At 32.4% G+C, this 22423-nt stretch overlaps 1 protein-coding gene across 12 annotated transcripts in view; it reads right to left on the bottom strand.

Annotated features, from left to right (window-relative positions):
• Pcdh11x (protocadherin 11 X-linked) overlaps positions 1-22423 on the bottom strand; it is a 620385-nt gene that overhangs the window by 161103 nt on the left and 436859 nt on the right. The gene's annotated exons all lie outside the window — the stretch shown is intronic.

The following is a 22423-nucleotide window of genomic DNA, read 5'->3' as shown; positions in this document are numbered from 1 at the left end:
TAAACCCCAAAGATGAGAAAACACATTAAAATATTCAGAAGACTGTCTCATATCACATTTATGAATATGAACATTTTTAATTTTTATTATCCTTTAATCTTTTTTCTTTGTATTGGTTACTTTATTTATATACATTTCAACTGTTATTCCCCTTCTAAGTTTCTCCTTCAGAAAACCCCTATCCCATCTCCCTCCATCTGCTTCTATCAAGGAGCTCACCCATCCACCCACCCAACCCCTCCCACTTCACAGCCCTTGCATTCGCCTATGTTGGTGCATCAAGTCTCCACAAAACCAAGGCTCTTCCCTCCCACTGATGTCAGATAAGACAATTCTCTGCTATAAAATCATCTGGGGACATGGGTCCCTCCATGTGTACTCTTTGGTTCATGGTTCAGTCTTTGGAATCTCTGGGGGGGGTGGTTCTGGTTGCTTAATATTGCTGTTCTTCCTAGGGGTGATGCAACCCCCTTAAGCTCCTTCAGACCTTCCCCTAACCCCTCCATCTTTTTTAAAAGCCCATTTCTTATTTCCCTCCTGGCCTATCCTCCCCATTCCTCCTCTCCCTCCCATTATATGTGTTGGGGGTCTTATATCAGCTGCTGTGTGCTGCCTGCTTGGTGGTTCAATGTCTGAGAGATCTCTGGGGTCCAGGTTATTTGAGACTGCTTGTCTTCCTATGGAGTCTCCTTCCTTCTCAGTTTGCTTGACACATAAAGATTAAACCCCAGGAAAATTGTTGTGATGGTTATTATTGATTGTCAACTTGATAGTCTCTAGCATCGTATTAGAGAAAACTCTGTGTAGACGTATATTAAGAAGTACCTAGATTAAATTAAAGGGGGAATAATACCTCCCTGAGTAGAATGTACCATTCCATCAGCTACAATTCCTGACTGCACTGAAAGAAAGTGAACCTAACATAAACATCAATTGCTCTCTGCTTCCTCACTGCAGATTCAATGTGACATACAGTTTCATACAATTAGAGGGGAAATCCATCACAGGAAAGATAAAGAAAACATGATGGCAAGAGTATGAAAGAGAACGAGGCTTTTATTAGAGTCTTCTTTTAAGTAACGGTGAAAGTTATAAAATGTATAACTATCACAGAACATTTTAAAATTTGATAAAAATGGGGCTGGAGAGATGACTCAGTGGTTAAGAGAACTGCATGCTTTTCCAGAGGTTCTGAGGTCATTTCCCAGAAAAACACATGGTGGTTCACAACCATCTATATAGGGATCTGGTGTCCTCTTTTGGTAAGTCTGAAGAGAGCAACAGTATACTCACATAAAATAAATAAATCTAAAAGTATTAATAAAATTATATTTATCAAGAGTGTTCTTAATATCAACTGAATGTTAAAGCTTTCATAGTTGAATCCTGTGAGTATTGTCATTGTGCAAAATTAATGTTAATCATCACCATGAAGATAAGGTCATAAATCAAGTCAAATGAATTACTTCTATTTATGATTTTTGAAAGTGATTGTTCAAAGTAGAATGATTAAATCTCACAAAGGTATCTAGATAATATGAGTCACTTTGATTTTTTTCATTCAGTTTTATCTAAAAGAAAAAAAAATCTTTGCTTAGCATGTCTTTTATTTTCCTGATTGCAATCTCATTTCACTTGCCCTTGATAAGACATGTTTGCAGTGACCTCCTGCTTGTTAAATATTCAGTAGAATCTTTACCGTCTTTCCCATAACCTTGATTAAAAGCTGTTTGGGAAACTAAATGCTGAAACAAGAACTTTATTTGAGAAGTAACTTGAGTAATCTATGCTGATTTCTTTTTCACTAACAGCACTTGTAATCAGCAGTCACTGACTAAATATGAGAGCAGAGGTAAAATATGGTAAAGCCATTTCAGTTGTCAGTAGCTGAGTAAACGAAGCATTTACATTTTTTTTAGCATCCATAAAATATTTATTTTTGAGTTCATGTGAGGAAGGCTTGAAGTAACATCCATATTTACAACATAAAGTACCAACATACATTCCCCTGAATACTCAGAAAAACAGATACACAGTACACACAGCAACAAATCATGTGGCACTATGAAAATATTGAAAAAAATTAATTAGGACTGTCTCAGATCTAGAATATCTATGTGGAAATTCACACTGACTTGAGTTTATATGTAACCCAGAAAAATAACTTAGAGCACTGAGAAGCTCCATTATCTAAGGACAGATTATAATCAACCCAATGCTTCGATCAATCATTTTAATCTTAACTTGTATAAAAATGGGAGATAGACATGGCCATTGCCATGAAACTTCCAGAAGTCCGGGTAAAAAAAACAGAGGGATGACTGAAGTTTTTTTGTTTTTTTTTTTTAATTAGATATTTTCTTCATTTACATTTCAAATGCTATCCCAAAAGTTCCCTATACCCTCCCCCAACCCTGTTTCTCTACCCATTCCCACTTCGTGGCCCTGGCGTTCCCCTGTACTGGGCATATAAACTTTGCAAGACCAAGGGCCCTCTCTTCCCTATGACTGCCGGCTAGGCCATCTTCTGCTACATATACAGCTGGAGACACGAGCTCTGGAGGTACTGATTAGTTCATATTGTTCTTCTACCTATAGGGCTGCAGACTCCTTGAGCTCCTTGGGTACTTTTCTTTAGCTCCTCCATTGGGGGCCCTGTGTTCTATCCTATAGATGACTGTGAGCATCCACTTCTGTGTTTGCCAGGCACTGGCAGAGACTCACAAGAGACAGCTATATCAGGGTCCGTTCAGCAAAATCTTTCTGGCATATGCAATTGTGTCTGGGTTTGGTGGCTGATTATGGGATGCATCCCCGGGTGGGGCAGTCTCTGGATGGTCCATCCTTTTGTCTTAGCTCCAGACTTTGTCTGTGTAACTCCTTCCATGGGTATTTTGTTCCCTATTCTAGGGAGGAATGAAGTATCCACCCATTGGTCTTCCTTTTTCTTGATTTTCTTTTGTTTTGCAAATTGTACCTTGGGTATCTAGGTTTCTGGGCTAATATCCACTTATCAGTGAGTACATATCTAGTGATTTCTTTTGTGATTGGGTTACCTCACTCAGGATGATATCCTCCAGATACATCCAGTTGCCTAAGAATTTCATGTGGTATATTTACACAAAGGAGTACTCCTTAGCTATTAAAAAAGTGAATTTGTGGGATAATTGAAGTTTAAGGCCAGCTTTCTCTACAAAGTGAGTTTGAAGACAGACAGTCCTACTTAGTAAAACCCTGTTTCAACAGGCAAAATCAAACTAGAAATTTTATATAGGGCCAATGGTTTTCTTTTACTATTTATTGGCTGTGTCATGGCATTTCAAACCTATTTTGTTTTATTATCTGCATAAAATAAATTATTAAAATTATTCCTTCTCATTAGATTGCTGAATATAATAAGATTAGTCTAAACTATAGAAATGTCTTGGAAGAAACTTTGGTAATTCAATTTAATTAAAAAAATAAGTCACAGACATAGCTTAATTATTTAACAAGTGCATTTCAAGTATATAAATTTCATTGATGGATTTATTTTCCTTTCACCAATAAGCTTTTAACTATGCTATTTATTTCTTGTATAATTAAAGGATATAGTCAGGTTTCCAATACTAAATTGACAGTGATTTTGTTTCTTTTCCTTTTCTTCTTCTTTTTTTTTATTCTTTTTCTTCCTTTTCTTCCTTTTAATTTATTTTCTGACTATTGATTGAATTTTCCAGTGCCTAGCACAAACTGGGCAAAGTATTTGCTATGAGATGCATATCCAACTCAGACAATAATTTTCAACTGAGTTAAAAAGCAGTGAGTAAAATAAGAAAACAAACATTTACATATTATAGGATTGATGGTATTGGTAAAATGTTAACTGCCAAAAGACATTATTTCATATCCATTCTTAAATTTATATTGACAACAGAAATAAATGTGTTTATTACTGAAGTTTTGGAAAATAATGATGGCCTACTGTATATTACAGAGTTTGTGTTAAAAATTGATTATAGTAAAGAAGCACAGATTTAAAAAATAAGAATCATTTGCCATATAAATGTCATCAACATTCCTGAAGATAATTTTAAATTCAATTTTTATACATCTCAGGTATGGCAAATGACTGAGTATGTTTTAAAGATCCAAGATATTTATGATAAAATTAATAAGCCTTATTTGATCACACAAATATGTAATCTCCATTCTTTGAAGGGTAGAACAGCATTTTGAGGTCAGCCAATGTAACAAATAAAACATGTCTTAAAATTGAGAAAAAATGGAAAAGGGATATGAAATTGGTCAGCTAAAAGATTGGCAATGAGAATAACTTCTGTATAAAGTTATAAGTTATAGGAATTATGACTACTGGAAATTGTGTTCTGATCTGCAACAAACCTGAAGAAAATTGAATTTAGAAGATTCTACATATCATCTATCTACCTACATACCTACATATCTATATATCATTTATATAACTATATATCTTATATCTATCATCTTTGTATCTCCATAATTCTTGTTATCTATATAATCTATATATTTATTTCTGTATGTAAATCTATATCTATAGTTCTATCTCTCTATCCCTCTGTATCAATATTCTATCACTATATCATTTATATCCATATATCTATATCTATGTATCTATCTCCTATACAATTCAAATTGAAATTGATAGAATATATCAAGAAGATAGCAGCTATGTAAATGAAAGGCTTTAATATAATACAGCATTAGATTTTTATGACCTTGTCTTATGGATAACTCTAGAAATATCCCCATCCCAAGTATACAACATTGTCGAAATAAAAAGTGCTTGTATTTGGGTGGTTTAAATAGAGTCTTAATTGCTCCCAATGAGATACTATATTCACAAGAGCAAATTCATTACCTTTTCCTACCTACATTATATCCTCTAACTAAAACACAATCATTAAACATTATTACTAAGCTGAGCTAAGCAAGTCTATTTATAGTGTATTAAAAACAAAGCACTGTGTAATTAACTTTGCCTTCAACCACCTATTTCCTCCCTCTCCACAACCATAGAATTCTAATGAAATAATCATTTCTGTTTAACACCCACAAGTGGGAGGTAAGGCTTGTCATTGACCCGTGGAGTGCATTAGTCCTCAGGAATTTTACAGGAATTTTATTTTCCTTCTTTCCTTTCACTATAAATTAATTTCTTTTACACAAAAAGTCTCTCAATAGTTTTATATATATATATAATCAGCTGGTAATACAATGTTATTGATCTTTTATTTATGTTAGAATCTTTTTATGGAAGTCTGCTAATTATAGAAAATTCTGAGAAACTTAAAATTATGTAATCAAAATAACCAAAGAGAAAACCTCTCAAATCTCAAACTTTTAGTTTTGTTTGATAGTATGCTGTAGCCAGGACTACAATGGCATGCTTTGTGAAGCAACTCTAGTGAATATTGTATATATATGGTATTTATTTGTATAAGATTTCACTCTAATTTTGAAGTGATATTCCTCTGTTTTGGATGTACCCAAAATAGTCAAATAAATAATTTTATGGAAATAATATTTAATCCTTCATTCAATATATTCAAATCCTTTATGACAATCTACTTTAAATAATATATTTTACTTCAGCTTGTCCTTTATTAGAATTTTTTATTTTATACTATGTCTTCACATTAATAGATAACAGCCTCAATACCAATGAATCTCTGTTTGTGGGTCAACATGTGGAATAGATTACTTTAACTGTTTCTTAAAATAGTTTATTGATGTTTGTAATTATTTAAATGTGTTCTTTATATATTCTTATATTTTAAAAGTTACATTATTGTTATCTGTTTATTATAATTTCCTTTGAGACTTAATCTGTGCATAATATTCTGGTGCTTTTTTTTAGATATTCATGGTCTCTCAACCTTACTATTATTATTATTATTATTATTATTATTATTATTATTATTTAATTTTGCTAAACATCATTTCTCTTTCAATAGAAAGTTCAGTTTTAATGCTTTGATGTAAATAAAAGGTATTAATAATAGAGTTATTTAGGAGAATTTTTTTTCTATCCATCTTACAGCCATTACAGCTAAAAACTCCTTTATTTGATTAAAGATCCAGATTCAAAGAAGAGGGAGCAAGTTTGAATGAGTCATTATTATTTGATCTACAGTATTTTTTCAACACTTTAAATCATCATTTCAAGAAGTCTAAGGCATAGCTGATGACTGTTTTTATTAGAAAATTACTCCTTATAAATTATCATAGGATGAAGTCTGAAAGTGCATTTGGTATGAATATATGCACACCAAATTTTTACAGTATCAGAGATGAGACATTGAAACACTTGATAGGATAAAATAAAATTTAATTTTCCTATTAACTCTTAAAAAGAAAATAATGCCATTTTGGCAGAAATTTACTTGCAATAACTCATCTTAAACATTTCAATAAATACATTCATTGCATATTACACAGTCATTTTAAATACAAGTTTAAGAATATACTAAAATTTAGTACCATTGAATTCTGTTATGACACACAAAGACAAAAAAATAAAAATGCTGTCACTATATCTTTAAAAATACACAATATTAGGCTGTTCATAATTCGTGCATTCCTATGTGCATTCCTCTACTGTGGAAGTAGAGGTGGGAGGTCATGAGTTCCAAGGCAAATCTTAGATAGTGAGACACATTTTCATAAAAGAAATAAAAATATCATAATGATAAAGATACTTGTTTTCTAAGAAGATAATGGGACTTAATAAAAGTGCTAAGAGCACAGATTATTCCATCCTACAATGAGTGTATTTGTTTGTTTTGCTTTCAATAGATTAAGTTCCTCACCTAGAACATTTTCATTCCTGCGACGGAGAATGAAGGTAAGCCATTTTTACAAATTTACAACAACACATGATAAATCTGTCCCTTTTAGCATATCAATCTATTCACTTATAGAGACTTGGTAAAGTCAAACATGAACATTTTACTTTTAAATAAGTGATTATAATTCTATTGCTATTGCTAAGGAAAATCATTCATCTCTGTGCAATATTCGTTAGTTTTAAAAACTTAAATTAATTGAAAATAAGTAAAATAATACATTTTTAAATTTCTGAAAATTTCATTCAAATCAGATAAAATGTTAAATAAAATTTTCTACAGTTTATTTTTATCGGGGGATAGACAAAGCCATATACTCTGAGAAATGAAACCACATCTGTCTACAATTTCCTTAAGCATCTATGTTCAGAAAACATCATGCATACTAAAACCACAACTTTCCTTCTTTTTATGTCCATTAGACTTGAGGCACAAAACCGCCTAAAAATATTGTTAGAGAGAGGGTACAAACACAATGAATGATGATAATAAAACAAGATGCAAGACAAATAATCAGTCAATAATTCTTCATTCCTTCCAAATAAACTAGGGTATATTAGTAAGCAATGTGATAAAGAAAGAAATAAAGCTCACACATAATCAGCAGTTACCCAATTAAATTTTTTATCATAGGATGCATCCACATTGAGTTGCTAAGCAAATATGCTTCCCAAAGCTATTAGGACTTTAACAACAGGACATTTCATTTTTATGACTCAGTAGGCATACAGAAAAAAATAGATTTTATTCTGAATGCATGCAAAAGGAGTCAAATAAACAGTGCAGCACATATCCAATAGGAATATTTTTCTTCTATTTTTGTCCAACTTCTGTTACTTTCTTAGGTACCCTTTTCTTTTCACATCTTACATTGGGATAATTAGTATCAGCAATCAGAACATTCACCCTAGAGATGATCTAAAAGGCTCTTTAATTAGCTAGTCTGACATTGAGAGTTTCCTGACTTGAGAGAGGTAGAAGATATTTGCTGATTCAGCTAGCTGACAGTGGAGCTAGTACTTAATGTTGTTAAGGGGTTTCCTTCCCGTTTTTTGACCTAATTAATTTACTAGAATGAAATGTTTAATGCCTGAATGCCAGGAATAAAAATAGGCTTCATCTTTTCTAGAAAGACATGGGTTGCATACAATTGGAATGCATTGCTTTGCACATGAGAGCTGGGAGGACAAATATGATATGTGAATGCATATATGTTAACATGAACACATATATGTAAGACAATAGTAAAGATAGGAGAGGAAGGATCTTTAAAGACAATCCAATGAATATTTACTAACATTATAATTCTATTCGTAATGCTTCATTATTAAAGACATCATCCTTAAGCCTATATGTTGTAAATCCCAGTATGGTAAAACTTAAGCTATCTAAAATAGAAATTAATTTATTTTAAAATGTTCTCACAGTTTATTATGAGTTATTTTAATGTATCAAGTTATTTTTTCTACTGTGGTTATTCATTCCTCATATTAGATAGAACTTTGCTTCAAAAGTGTGGTCACTAGACAATCATCATAAATATCACCTGGGGATTTTCTAAAAATTAACCCAAGCCCGACCTTTACTGATGTCATTGCACTTTAAGAATATATCTATCAATATAGTTTACAATAATGTCGGATGCAAAAGAACTATAAATCAATGTATTTATCAAAGAAAATATTTTAGTGTATTGAATAATATGTTCATCAGATAAATACATATTTGTTTTCATTTAGAACAACATTTAGAGATACCTGGTCTCAGCATAACCATTTTAAGGATAAACCCAAATTTAAAAAAAATTAAAAAAAAAAACACTAAGACACAGGAGGATTACATGTCACGCTAAGGGGTCAAAGCTTAATAAGAAGCCAGAGGTGAGGTTTTAATCCAGTCAATTTCTATCAATTATATTAGAAATCCTTTTCTTCATAACTAACATTTAAATTATACACAGAATGAAATCTACTATGTTCTTTTTTCATAAAAAATTAAGACAAAAACAGAGGAGACTGAAACTTTTGCCCCTCCCACAACATAGTGTATTTTAAAGTAGATTATGTTAAAATCTCATCAGGGAAAACTGTTACTAGAAGTATACAAAAGGGAAATTCCACTGTTATTGAAATCACTTTTATGAAGACAATTTGAATTTGCTATAGCAGGTTTATTTCTCCTTTGCAAAAGCAATATGGTATACTTAAAGTAACTCTAGAAACTCAGTTTAACGTGTGGGGATAATGTTGCCTATTCAGTGGTCTTTCAATATCTGTTCCCAAAGAGAGTTCTGCTTTCATCCTGTATTGAATGGAAATGTATAGACAGGTTCACTTTATTCTGTTTGGTGCTATGCGATCTTTCTAGATGAAAGTTCCTTTGAAACCTTCAGGAGATTTTAAGGACTTACACAGGTATTGAATTGGGCTCAGTGAGTTTAAGATTTTTTTTCTCCATGGCATTTGGATGTCAGATACTAGATTTTATGCACTAAGCTGTTCTGTAAAACTATAATGGGAACAGAAGATGATAGTTGAGAACAATGTAAATTTAAATAGAATTTTGATATTCAGATTTTATTCTACTTCAGTACTGAAAGTGCAATGTTTTCCTCGAGTAAAAACAGGTATTTTGTGACATTTCCAGTTTTTCTGTTCTTTTGTAATTCATCAAAAATCAATCCTAGGAATAGGGGCTGTCACTACATTTGAAAACATTAGTAATACCATAATATTTACAAGAGTTTTGGATTTTTGACATAGATTTTATAGAGAATTGTTATTTGGGAAAACTAAAAATAAACAACCAAATACAATCTTAATAATTGATCTGACAAAGAATGAATTTTTTGTTGTGTTGTATTTCATAAATATTTCTAATATTTCTAATATTTCTAATGCTGGCTCATTTTATATCAATTTGATCAAGCCGCAGTAATCAGGGAAGAAAGAACATTTGCAAAAACTCCATCAGACTGTCCTGTGAATAAGTCTGTGGTGAATTTTATTAGTTTGGTTAATTAATTATTTTAACTTATTTCTTGTATTTTTGATATTAAAATATAATTATGCCATTTTCCCTTCCCTTTTCCCCCTTCAAATTCATCAGTTTACCTCCTGTTACTCTTTTGTTTTTCAAATTTGAGACCTGTTTTCATTAATGATTGTTTCATGCATGTACATATGTGCATATGTATGAATAACATACACACACACACACACACACACACACACACATATATATATATATATATCTTTCTTTAAAAATTAACTTCTTTGTCTCTATATAATATTAATTGTACGTATGTTTTCACAGTTGACAATTTGCACTGAACAATCTTTTTCCTTAAGAAGACTATTTGTCCCACTCTCAGATTTCCTTAGTTGTTTATGTTGGATTGATGTGAGAAAGGCCTGTTCATTGTGGGAAATCCCATACCTGGGATGGTGATCGCAGGTCCTGCCTCCAAGTTTCTGTCTTGAGTTCCTGCTTATACTTTATCCCAGCAATAGAAACTCCAATTATGACAGTATCATTTGAACTGTTTTGTTCATTAGTTTGTTTGTTTTATTTTAAATAGGATATTTTATTTATTTACTTTTCAAATGTTTTCCCCTTTCCAGGTCTTCCCTTCGAAAACCCCCAATTCCATCCCCTGTCCCTCTGCCTCTATGAGGATGCTTCCCTACCCTCCCACTCCAGTTTTCCTGCCCTGGCATTCCCCTACACTGGGGCATCGAACACCCTCAGGCCCAAAGACCTCTTCTCCCATTAATGTCCAACAAGGCCATTCTCTGCCACATATGTGGCCAGCACCATGTGTCCCTCCAGATACTGTGGAGTGTTCAGAACTTAACTCCATTTTAACTGTTTTAAGATAAACTTGTTAAATGGAAGCATTTTAGCATAAACTACAAGAGATATTCAAAACAGATGAAAAGTTGAGTATAGTAGAGAATGAACAGGTAGTATATTCGAGAATTTTCCTCTGTGACATTATTTTTAAGCTTTCAACACAGAGAAAATATGAATTATTAAATTTATTGATGATTCCAAGTAGCTTTGTAAGCAGGGCAGAACAGTTTATTATTGTTTAATATAACTTCAGCAATTTCTCTAGAAAGAACTTTAAGATATTTTTTATAGACATTTTAGAAATGAGCAAACTCCAGACTGGAGAGATGGCTCAGTGGGCAAGAGCATTGACTGGTCTTCCAGAGGTCCTGAGTTCAATTCCCAGCACCCACATGGTGGCTCACAACCATCTGTAATGGGAACGGATGCCCTCTTCTGGTGTGTCTGAAGACAGCTAGAGTATATTTTAAATAATTAATACAAATATGTTATATCTATATAAAAATAAATTATCAAACTATATTGGGTGTTATTTGTGTCATATTCTAAGTGAGAAACTTTGAATATGGAGTCTCACTACATATATAAAAAGTTTTCCATATGGATATATTACCACACTTTTCTTGGGCAATGATTACTATTTAAATTCTATTCTAGTTTACTCACAAGGCATTCATTCATTTAAATTGCAAAAAGTAGGTACTTACAAACATTGGTGACTGTTCTATTTTAGAACATGCTAAACCTCATATTTTAGTTGAGGACATTATGCTGTTGATTAAAATGTCTAAACCTCAGGTCTCATTTGCATTATACAAAGGTTAGACTAGATGTCACTCAAACTAACAGGGAGTCTAAAATTTCAAGAGCAATATAAAAGCCAACACCTGAACATTCACATTTTGAGGTTTTAAGATTATAATGGTGAAGAGGATCAGTATAATCCCTTCATTTTATAGAGAAGGAAAAGGAGACATAGTGAGGCTACCAGATCTATCCAACATCGCTGTGTTAGTTAATTGCAATTCATAGATGAGAGTTCTGTGTTATGGAAGGTAATGGCCTAAAATATGTGATCTGATTTGTTTTATTGTGAAAATATTTCATGAATAGTCATTACAAAATAAAGAAATACTATGAAAATTATTAATATATAATACCGTGGAAGTATGATTCAAAGAATTGTTACAGACCCTCCGTGTAGCTGACTCATCTGCTTTGTAACTCAAAATGTGTTTTCCTTTTCCTTCTTTCTATCACATTCTTTCAGAGATCAGGGCTTCTTCACCTATTTTTAGATGTATTATTTGAGAATTTCCTGTATGCCTATAATATATTTTGACCAAATATACTCCTACTTCTTCCCTCAAACTACTTCTGTGCTCCCCACTACCATATTTCCTTTCCCACTAAATGTACGCTACTTTTTCTTTTTTTAATAACTCAGAGTCTAGTTAATGCTGGCAGTTTGTGCCGTGTCTGAAGTACTTCTTTTGCTGTCAGTCTTCATTGTAGCTGTTTGTTGAAAATCAATTGCTTAATATGCCAGCCTGGTCAAAAAATATGGCTTCTCTCTTCCCGTTTTCCAACTCCCTTCTGAAGCTGTTGTGATTTCCAGATTGACTGTTCTGTTCTTTTCTTATATACTCTCATAAAATCACCTTGTGCTTCAAAAAACTGCAAATACTTTTAAAAGGTAGGTTTTAAATAAATATTTAAATGCCCTTGGTCTTGTGAAGATTCTATGCCCCAGTCAGTATATGGGATTCCCAGGGCCAGGAAGCAGGAATGGGTGGGGGGGGGGCAGGGGGAGGGGGAGGGGATAGGGGATTTGTGGAGAGGAAACTAGGAAAAGGGATAGTATTTGAAATATAAATGAAGAAAATATCTAATAAAAAATAAAATAAAGGCAGTATATAAAACCATCAGCTTTGTCATACATTTTGAGCTGATTTTCTAGGGAAAATAATAACTTATATAGTTTCATATGCACTATTTGGAAGTACATTTTAATGTAACCTGATACTTTCCCAGAGTAATGTAAATAAAAATATTGTGGAAGATAAATATCATGAAGTTACTGGCACTGAGACAACTTTACTTTGATTTAATAGGGTATAAAACTGAGTCAGCACATACTTGCCACTTCTACTGTAATCTCTATTGGAAATTTTCAACATCCAATAAAGATGTAAAATTAAAATAGCAAAGATCACACTGACAGACTATTCATAGTTATTCATTATGTAATGAATTTACTGATATACTCACTGTATCTTGCATGTGTGTGTGGGCAGTTGTGAAATTTGCAAATTATTTTGCAACTTAAAAGCATGAAGAAAATTCGGAATATATTACTGTGGCACTTCTTATTCATTATAATCTATGTTTTAAATTTAAGAAACTAGCAAGTGGCTAATATTGCTAAATATTCTAAGTCAAGCAAGAGGTGCATTTTGCCCCTCTTATTACACAGTCTTTCAAAAAACTACAGAAAAGAAGCAAATGGCATATGATCTTGTTTTATAATCAAAGAAAAATGAGAAGAAACAGATAAAAGGAGCAAACGACAGAAGGTCATAAAATGAATAGCTTCTCAACTCATAAATAATAGAAACATAAATGTCAAATGAACTTTGTAATATGGTGTAGGTAGCCTAATAAAAATTTAGAATCTCAGGAAGGCTTATTGAACAGAGAAGGCCACTGATTCTCTGCCACTGAAGGCACTCATTCAATTTACTGACACTGGAGATCTTTGTGGCTTTGTGACAGCTGGTGCCAATCTATCAGAGCTTGTCGTTTTCAAACAGAAAAGACAAGATAAGAGAATGCTGTACTTACAGAGGCCTACTTTTGAGTGATAAACCTCAATCTAATCCACATTGGATTTAAGGTACTAAAGATAACACTGATCTTCCAGGCTGTCACCAAAATGGAATGCTGTAAATGTCTTCAAGTTGCTTACTTTAAGCATTATATTTTTTATTTTGATCCATGTCATTTGTAAAATTTTTTAAAGATCATCTCTTGTGTAAATCTACCTTTGCCTTCACTAAACCTAGATATTACAAATGAGAAAACATTTTTTCCATTGGTCTGCATTGTTACTGAATTTCTTACTTAGGGAAGTTGTAGATAATGAATTACTCACAATAAGAGTTATTTTTCTGATTTTTTATTACAATATCCATTTTAAATAAATTTCAGTCTAAAGGAACTAACTGGCATATCACATATCCCATCAATTGGTAAAATTTCTACATCTGCCTAAGCAGATTGACATTAAAAAAAACTATGACTCTCATATGTCCTTTACTCTCTCTTTCTTCAATAGTGGAACACCTGAACTCTTGGGGGAATCCATACTTTTCAATAAATGTTTCTAATGCTATCACAATATAACAAATCTTAAAATGAAACAGTATAGTATAGTATCAATAGTATCAGTGTTTGAAATGCATTTCTTTTAGGAAAAAAAAAACAAAACAGATGCTTCTGAAGTCATTGTTACCTTAAGATATCATGACTGCCCTCTGAAAGACCCAACAAGCAGATATTTGCACACAACCAATGGTCAGAAGCTGCTGACCCCTGTTGTTGAATTAGGGAAGGCTGAAAGAAGCTGAGGAGAAGGGCAATCCTGCAGGAGGACAAGAAGTCTCAATTAATCTGGACCCCTGAGATCTCTCAAACACTGGACCATCAAACAGACAGCATACACCAGCTGATACGAGGCCCTCAACACATATACAGTAGAGGACTTCCAGGTGTGTTTTCATTCAGAGATGATGCACCTAACCTTCAAGAGATTGGAGGCCCCAGGGAGTTTAGAGGTCAGGTCCGGTGGGGGTAGGGGCATCCACATGAAGACAGAGTAGGGTGGGGAAGAGGTGTGCGATGTGGAGCAGACAGAGGGTGGATATGGGGACAGGGAATGGAATATGGAGTGTAAAAATAAGTTTAAAAAACAATAAAAAATTTTAAAAAGTATTGTATATAAAACAACATTTTACTCTTTCAGTAGAAGTATAAAGCTGTTAATTTTGGTTTGTAAAACAATGACAATTGAAAACTAATTGTTGTATACTTAACAAGCTAGAGTCACCATTTTCAAATACTTTATTCAGTTAACTAATAGCATTGATAGTTATACCACTGCTTAGAAATACTAGTGGACAGAATTTTCAAAGCATTTCACATTTGGTGAACTGATTTAAATAACATTATTTCCTTCATGATCTGGCATCATTGTAGGCTAAGAATACAGTTTTTAGAAAGAGGTGCTCCTTGATTTACAGATGGATTTACATAACTACAAGTACATGTTGGATAAAAATATTCTGCCCTAAATAAATTTAATATACACACATAGTAGATTTGCAAAACAAGAGATAGTAGAGTAGGGATATATCTGTCACACAATGAAATGACTCATTGCTGTTCTCTTGGGTTTCATCCAACATTTTTTTCTACCCAGGAAGTGACTAAAATCCAAAAATGGAGTTATATTTTCTCTGAGTACATGCTACTTAATTAATTAGCCTTCAGGTGGAGCATAACTTCTTTTAAGAGGAATGAATTCCCTTTTATTTCTTGTAACATTTTCAGCAAAATGATGGATATTTACTTTTATTTTCAGTGAAATATATGAATTTATGTTTGGCTCCTTTAAAGAAGTGTGTCATAAAAGTCTGGTATATGAGTCAAATTATGTAATTTGATATTTAATTACAATGAGCAATGGATTGCACACCTAAAATCTTAGTACTTTAGAGGCAGAGGTAGGCAGCTGGGGAATTCAAGGATATTCTGAGCTACATATTTATTTCCATGTCCCTTTTGTAACATACAAATCAAAGGGAGCATACCCAATTAGCCTACAATATGTGGGTAATAGGTAACAAACTTTTCATTACAAGCATGCTGTAACTTTTGGGAAATGTGCTAGTGTTTCCTCAATATATAAATAATAATGTTTTATTCTACCTAAATAAATTGATTTCTACTTGAAATTTTAGATGAATAACTAAAATAATCAATCCATCTCTTCTCTACCCTATTGACTGTGAAAATATTTTAATGATGCTATTTTGTTTTGAGATTGTAGACTTAATTAAATACCTAACATACCTAGTTAGAAAAATGTACATTTAATGATGTATTACAAGAAGATCTCTGTAAGTTTTTAGAGGTTTATTTACTTATTTATTTAATTTTACTAGTTGTTAATATTTAGAGTTAGATGTTCAGCTAATGAAACACTTAGCTCACAATTACCCTTGTGATACTCCTGTTAACAGTCTTAGCCAACCAAGACAATTTTGGCAGATCTCTGAGTAGTATTCCAGTCAATCAAACCAGCCTCCTACATCTTACAACAATTAATTAGGTTATGGTAGAAGATCAATCAAAATGTATTGTCAGAGAAAGATTAATTACTTCTTTTCTGTAAATTAATTAGTAGTACATTAGAGTGCTGAGCAAGCCTATTTAGTGAAAGAAAAATGAATGTAAACAGATATGATAACTTTTAGCTGCTTGTTGGGCCTCTCAGAGAGCAGTCATGATAGGCCTCTTTTTGTAAGCACACCAAAGCATCAGCAATAGCCTTCCCCTGGGTTGGATCCCAATTTCATCCTGTCATTGGTTCGCCTTTTCCTCAGGCTCCTCTCCAGTTTTGTCCCCGATGATGTTCTTTCAGACAAGAACAATTGTGGGTCAGAGTTTTTGACTGGGATCACAACCCCATCCCTCCCTTGACCCGGTCTTCCTGCTTGAGGTGGACTCTACAAGTTCCCTCTGCCCACTGTAGGGCATTTCATCGAAGGTCCTTCCCTTGGAGTCCCGAGAGTCCTTCTCATCTACCAGGTCTCTGGTACATTCTAGAGCCCCCCCCCCTCAGGTTACCTGTTTCCATTTTTTTTCTGTTGGACCTCATGGCTTCAGTTCTGTCATCTCCCCCTCCCCCAATACCTGATCATGTTCCCCTCTTCCCCTCCCTGTCCCTTTTCCCACCCAGGTTCCTACCTTCCTCCCCTATCCCTGTAATAATATTCTTCTTCCTCCCAGGTGGAATTGAGGCATCTGCTCCATATTATAACTCACAGACAGGAGCCTAGAATGGCTGTCCTCTGAGACGCTCCTCCAGCATTTGACTAAGAAAGATGCAGATATTCATAGTCAGCCATGGGACTGAGTCCAAGGATCTCAATGGGAGAGTTAGGAGAAGGATTGGAAAAGCTGAAGGGAATTGCAACCCTACAGGAAGAACCAAAATATCAACTAACCTGTCCACCCTCAGAACTTCCAGAGGCTAAACCATCAGCCAAATGGTATACATGGCTCCAGCTACATATGTAACAGAGGATTGCCTTATCTGGCATAAAGGGAAAGGGAGGCCATTGGTCCTATGGAGGCTTGTTGCCCCAACATAGGGGGATGCTAGAGGGGTGAGGCAGTATTTGGGGAGGGGTGGGAAGGAACACCCTCATAGAAGCAAAGCAGAGGGGGGATGGGATGAGGATTTGTGGAGGGGAAACCAGGAAGGGGGGAACATTTGAAATGAAAATAAATAAAATAACCAAGTAATAAAAAATTAAAGACAAAATTTATCACTTTCTTTTAAATATAGAACTCATATACTCATATATATTGCCCTGGGACTCCATTTTTTTCTGTTACTAAATGCACATTGTATGGGTAAAAACACAAAAAATTAATTAATGAATAAAATGTTGTCAATTGATAAAATTTTACACCTAAGTCTTCTTGTGGATCATATTTTACATATTAGGTGATTTATATAATATGATCAGGTAGATAGGCTTCATGTGTGAAATGACCAAATGACCATACATAGTGTAAATATATTTTCAAAGGCAGATGCTTTAAACTCTGATTGAACAACAACAACAAAAAAAAAACGCTTATTAAACTAAGATATTTCTCCTCTTCATTTTTTAATAAGCATAGTTTCATTTAGCTCAGTTTGCTCTTACATTCATGAAGCACAAGATGACACTAATCCCTGCTTTTTTTTTTTTTTTGCTTGCACCAGCAAAATGGTAAGATTAGCATCCCATAACACATAACATCTAGCTTTTCTCCTTAGGGAAACTGATGGACAACTTACCATAAAGATAAGTGGTCTGTGGCTAGTAAACTATATACCAGTTTCAGTATTTTGAAGAGTATTCCAACATATCATTTCCAAAAGAACATTAAAACTAATTATAGTCAGTCAAATCATAACATGCCAATACACTGATACAAATTTAATAGTAAAAATACATTCATTGTGAGGGGGGAAACCTAACAATACTTCTTTCATTTGCAAGTACTGTTCATAACTTTCTAATATTTCTACCAATAACTTTCTAATATTTAATGTGGTATACACTAATATTTCTACCAATATCAAAGGTCAATGAAGATTATAGTACCAGGACATAGTTTTACAAAAGAAATATAGAAAATATTCAAAAATCATATTTTACCAAATGAAGCACATATAAGCACAAAAGTCATCTACAATGTATTTTTCTTTTAGTTTCAGGAGTCCTCAAATCACTGGACGAATACTACACCTGTGTATATAAAATTCATTGCCATAGGGTCATATAATATGCTGTAACAGGGCCACTTGCTGTCTGTTTCTATGAGTTCATCTTTAGAACGTTTTTTTTTAATTTGTATACTATTTTTTAAAGTATGTATTTCCATCCAAAACCATTTAAAAATGGCATTATTAGATGGACTTTCTGTTTGACCTTATTTTTATGTTTTTCTAATATCAAAGAACATGAAAATGGTATACATACTGTGATGTTAGTATTATAAGAGTAAATATGTTGAATGTAGGTTGTTACCCAAAACACACAGAACTGTAAACCTGTGCTCCAAGTACCCTAATATTGAATGCTTAAAAAAGTGATTATAACTATGAAACTAATTTTTAGAAACTGTCAAATTGAATGACAGCAAATGTTTCACTAAAACCTATTTCTAAAAAAAAAATAAATTCTTTCTAGTTTTTAACTTTGTTAACAATCATTATTTTTAGTTGTACATTAATGTGTGCCTGTATGTTGATTTGTTCTTAGGAGTCCAGATGCCCATTGGTGTCAAATGTATCAGAGCTGGAGTTTCAGGCAGCTGTGATACAAGGAACCTAACTCTGGTCTTCTTCAAGAATAGCAAACATTCTTTTCCATTGTACAAAGAAAAGTTAATACTATTGAAAAAAGGTAACAAAATTGATTTCATAATTTAGCCATATAATCAGCAATTTTTGGTCAACCAGGGGGCTATATAATTGAAGCAGTATTAACAGATTCTTCTAGAAAGTTTTGAGAAAATTCTTACGCATGGAAACTATATTTCTTTAAGTTTTTGTGAATTTTCAAGGGATGTTTAGAACTTTGTGGTATTTTAAGCAATTTGTTATCAGGGAAGAAAAGAGACTGGGGATGCAGTGCATTTCAAAATATGAGAGGAAGCTGCATAAATTTATTCTACCACTATGGACAGCAATTACTTCTAATAGTTTACGCTCCTACTTGTGGTTCTATTGATTAACACTGAATGGTGTATGAGCATATGCTCCATAGCATAACACATATTATGTTTCAGAACTATATATGTATTTTGGAAGGATCAAAGTGCATCATCGGTATTTGCTTTTACTTTTTTACTTTTATATCTAGAATTCTGCAATATCTTTTTCCCCCTTTTTAATTGAAGCGCATGCATTCAAACATGTTTACATGCACTCAAATATCTTATAAATCTCACTAATGTGCCATAGTAAAATAAGAGTAATTGATTTCTAGTGAAGTACTATACACTTGTGCTTGAAATCAAATCCTGTACTGTCTGTAGCACAGCTAACAAAAATATATTAGAGTACAATTTAAAGGAATATTTGGGAATTAATAGGAGAGAAGATTATTAATATTATCCATAGTAAAATTAAATTTTAAATATTGGTCCAGTAATATTCAGTTTTGTGTAGAAATGGAACACAATTTTTAAATAGCTCTATACCTAATCTCAGTTTATTAACATAATGAGAAATACAAATACAATATTTGTTCCTAATATTACAGCCAAAATCCAGATCAATTTTAAAATAAATTCTACTGATGTTTGAAAACTTGGCATTTTCTGTTGCTTCATGCTTTACAGTAAATATGAGCCAAATATGAAATGGCAGTACAATGGCTTCATTTTTATCAGAGGAGAAAAATGCTTAATCCTGGTAAATGAAACAAGATTATATATGTATGTGTGTGTGTATGTATGTATGTATATATATATATATATATATATATATATATATATATATATATATATATATATGCTTGTTTTATTCATATTACATAAATCTTACTATGTCACATAAAGACATGTTATTACCATTTGTGTCTTTACTTATTTTTGATGACATTAAGGATTGCACCTAAGGTTACATAAATAAATCAGAAAAACAGGACAAATCTCCACCTTAAAATATCTTATTAAAAATAAAATTGCTGTTGTTAAAGAAATATACCTTCAAAGTTTTATAGTTTCTAATACATACAATAATCTATACTATGCAAAGTCATTTTTATAACTATAAATAAAATTTCATCCTGTCTTATCCAGCTTAAAAGATTATTTGAGGATTAGATGTTCATTCTGAATAATCTTATTTGAAAAGAGATTAGCAACATACGACATATGCAAGGGAATCTGCTTTATTCTATTCTATAAAATTGATATTTCATCTACCCTTATATTCATATTCATCCACAAGAAATGATAGAGATATATTTAAAATAATAATATAATAATTTATGGAAAGATATTTCTATGTAATATGTTACTTATAATCATATTCATTTTTAAGAGAAATTTATCTTAGTTCATTAGAGTTACAAAATTGTCACTAATATATATTTCTCCTAGAAAATAATGGATGTTAATATCTACATTTTCAGAAAATTTATCATTTTCCAATTAACAGTTAATTATTCTGTGTATGTAAATGAAATTATATAATGGAGATCTGATGTTTAAGATTTTTTGTTTTTGTTTTGGTTTTTTGTTTGTTTGTTTTTTTCGAGACAGGGTTTCTCTGTGTAACCCTGGCTGTCCTGGAACTCACTCTGTAGACCAGGCTGGCCTTGAACTCAGAAATCCACCTGTCTCTGCCTCCCAAGAGCTGGGATTAAAGGCGTGCGCCACCACTGCCTGGCTGATGGTTTAAGACTTAATGTTTATTATTTTTATATTGTGTAACTTTTGCTTGAATACATATATTTAAAAAGATAGAAAAATTATGTTGTGTTGACATTTATTGTAAGTAAATATCTGGTTAATCTTTTCTAATTTTCATCATTTAAGTAAGAAATTAAAATATGATGAGAATGGCTGCAGAGATAGCTCGCATTTAGTGGTTATATACAACAATTATGCATAGTATACTCATAGCATGTATGATAAATTATAACACAACCACACTTGAAGATTTGTTTCATTTCCAACAACCATATCAAAGTCTCAAAGATATCTTTTTGTTTCAATTTCAGGGGGTATTGGAACCCTCATTTTGCCTCTGTGGCCATTTACATACATGTGATTTACAAATACATGCAACCTCCCACATGTACATATAAAGTAAACAAATCTTTAGAAAGATAAACAACACATAAAATATAATGAGCAAGTAATTATGTAAAAGCCCATATGCTTAAAATGCTACCTTGATAATATCCAGACTATTTAAATGACTTCTGAAAAATTACAATTTGTATAAATTAATGTGCTCATTGGTCTATTTATATTTACTTGTATCCACACATGTGGAACTCCCCTTTTTCATTCAAAATTATATATATATATAATTTGAATATGCAATTAATTTAAAATTTATGAACGTCTCACAATGTTTTATCATGTGCATAAGTTGTCTAATTTGGTGTTTCCATACTTTTTATGCTTTATATATGTTCAAAACTTGTGTGTAATTAATAAATTGATGTTTAATATCAACTTGATAATTTTTTTAAAAGTCATTTTTTGAGGATTTGCAAAAAAAATCCTACTTTTAATGTCTTGAATCTGGAGATCAAGTAAGAAATCCCTTTCTTTAAACTTGGTTTTATAATATTTATTTAACAGGTAGAAATATATTTTGATAATCTTCTTTCCTCTTCCTCAATTTCTCCCATATCTTAACTACATCTCTTCCTACCCAGCATTATTTTATTTAATTCTATCTCTCAAAAAAGGAACTCAAAGCAAATAAACCAACAAAGTGTCTCTTAGTAAAAGGAACTCAAAACAAATAAATAAATCAGAAAACAACCGATAAAAAGTACAGAAAGAAAACAAGATACACACAGACACATACACACACTCCAAGACAAGATAAGATAAAAACAAAACAATACAAACATGGTGATCATTTTGTGCTGGCTATCTACTCTATGACATGGAGCCTACCCTGGAATGTGATTTATACCCAAGTCTGTTCAACAAGAGAAAAGCAGTTTTCTCTTTCCTAGCAGATATTAATAGTAAACAAGTTCTTGGTTAAGAGTAGGACTTTAAATAATAACTTGATGCAGGAATGTGATGATGGTGTGTTATTGAAATCCTCAGAATAATTTCCTCTCCACAAGAATGAGAATTCTTATTTCTATTGAAATACT

This window comes from Mus musculus, chromosome X, assembly GCF_000001635.26.
Source record: "Mus musculus strain C57BL/6J chromosome X, GRCm38.p6 C57BL/6J".
NCBI classification, from domain to species: domain Eukaryota; kingdom Metazoa; phylum Chordata; class Mammalia; order Rodentia; family Muridae; genus Mus; species Mus musculus.
This window is presented reverse-complemented; position numbering and strand designations above follow the sequence as displayed.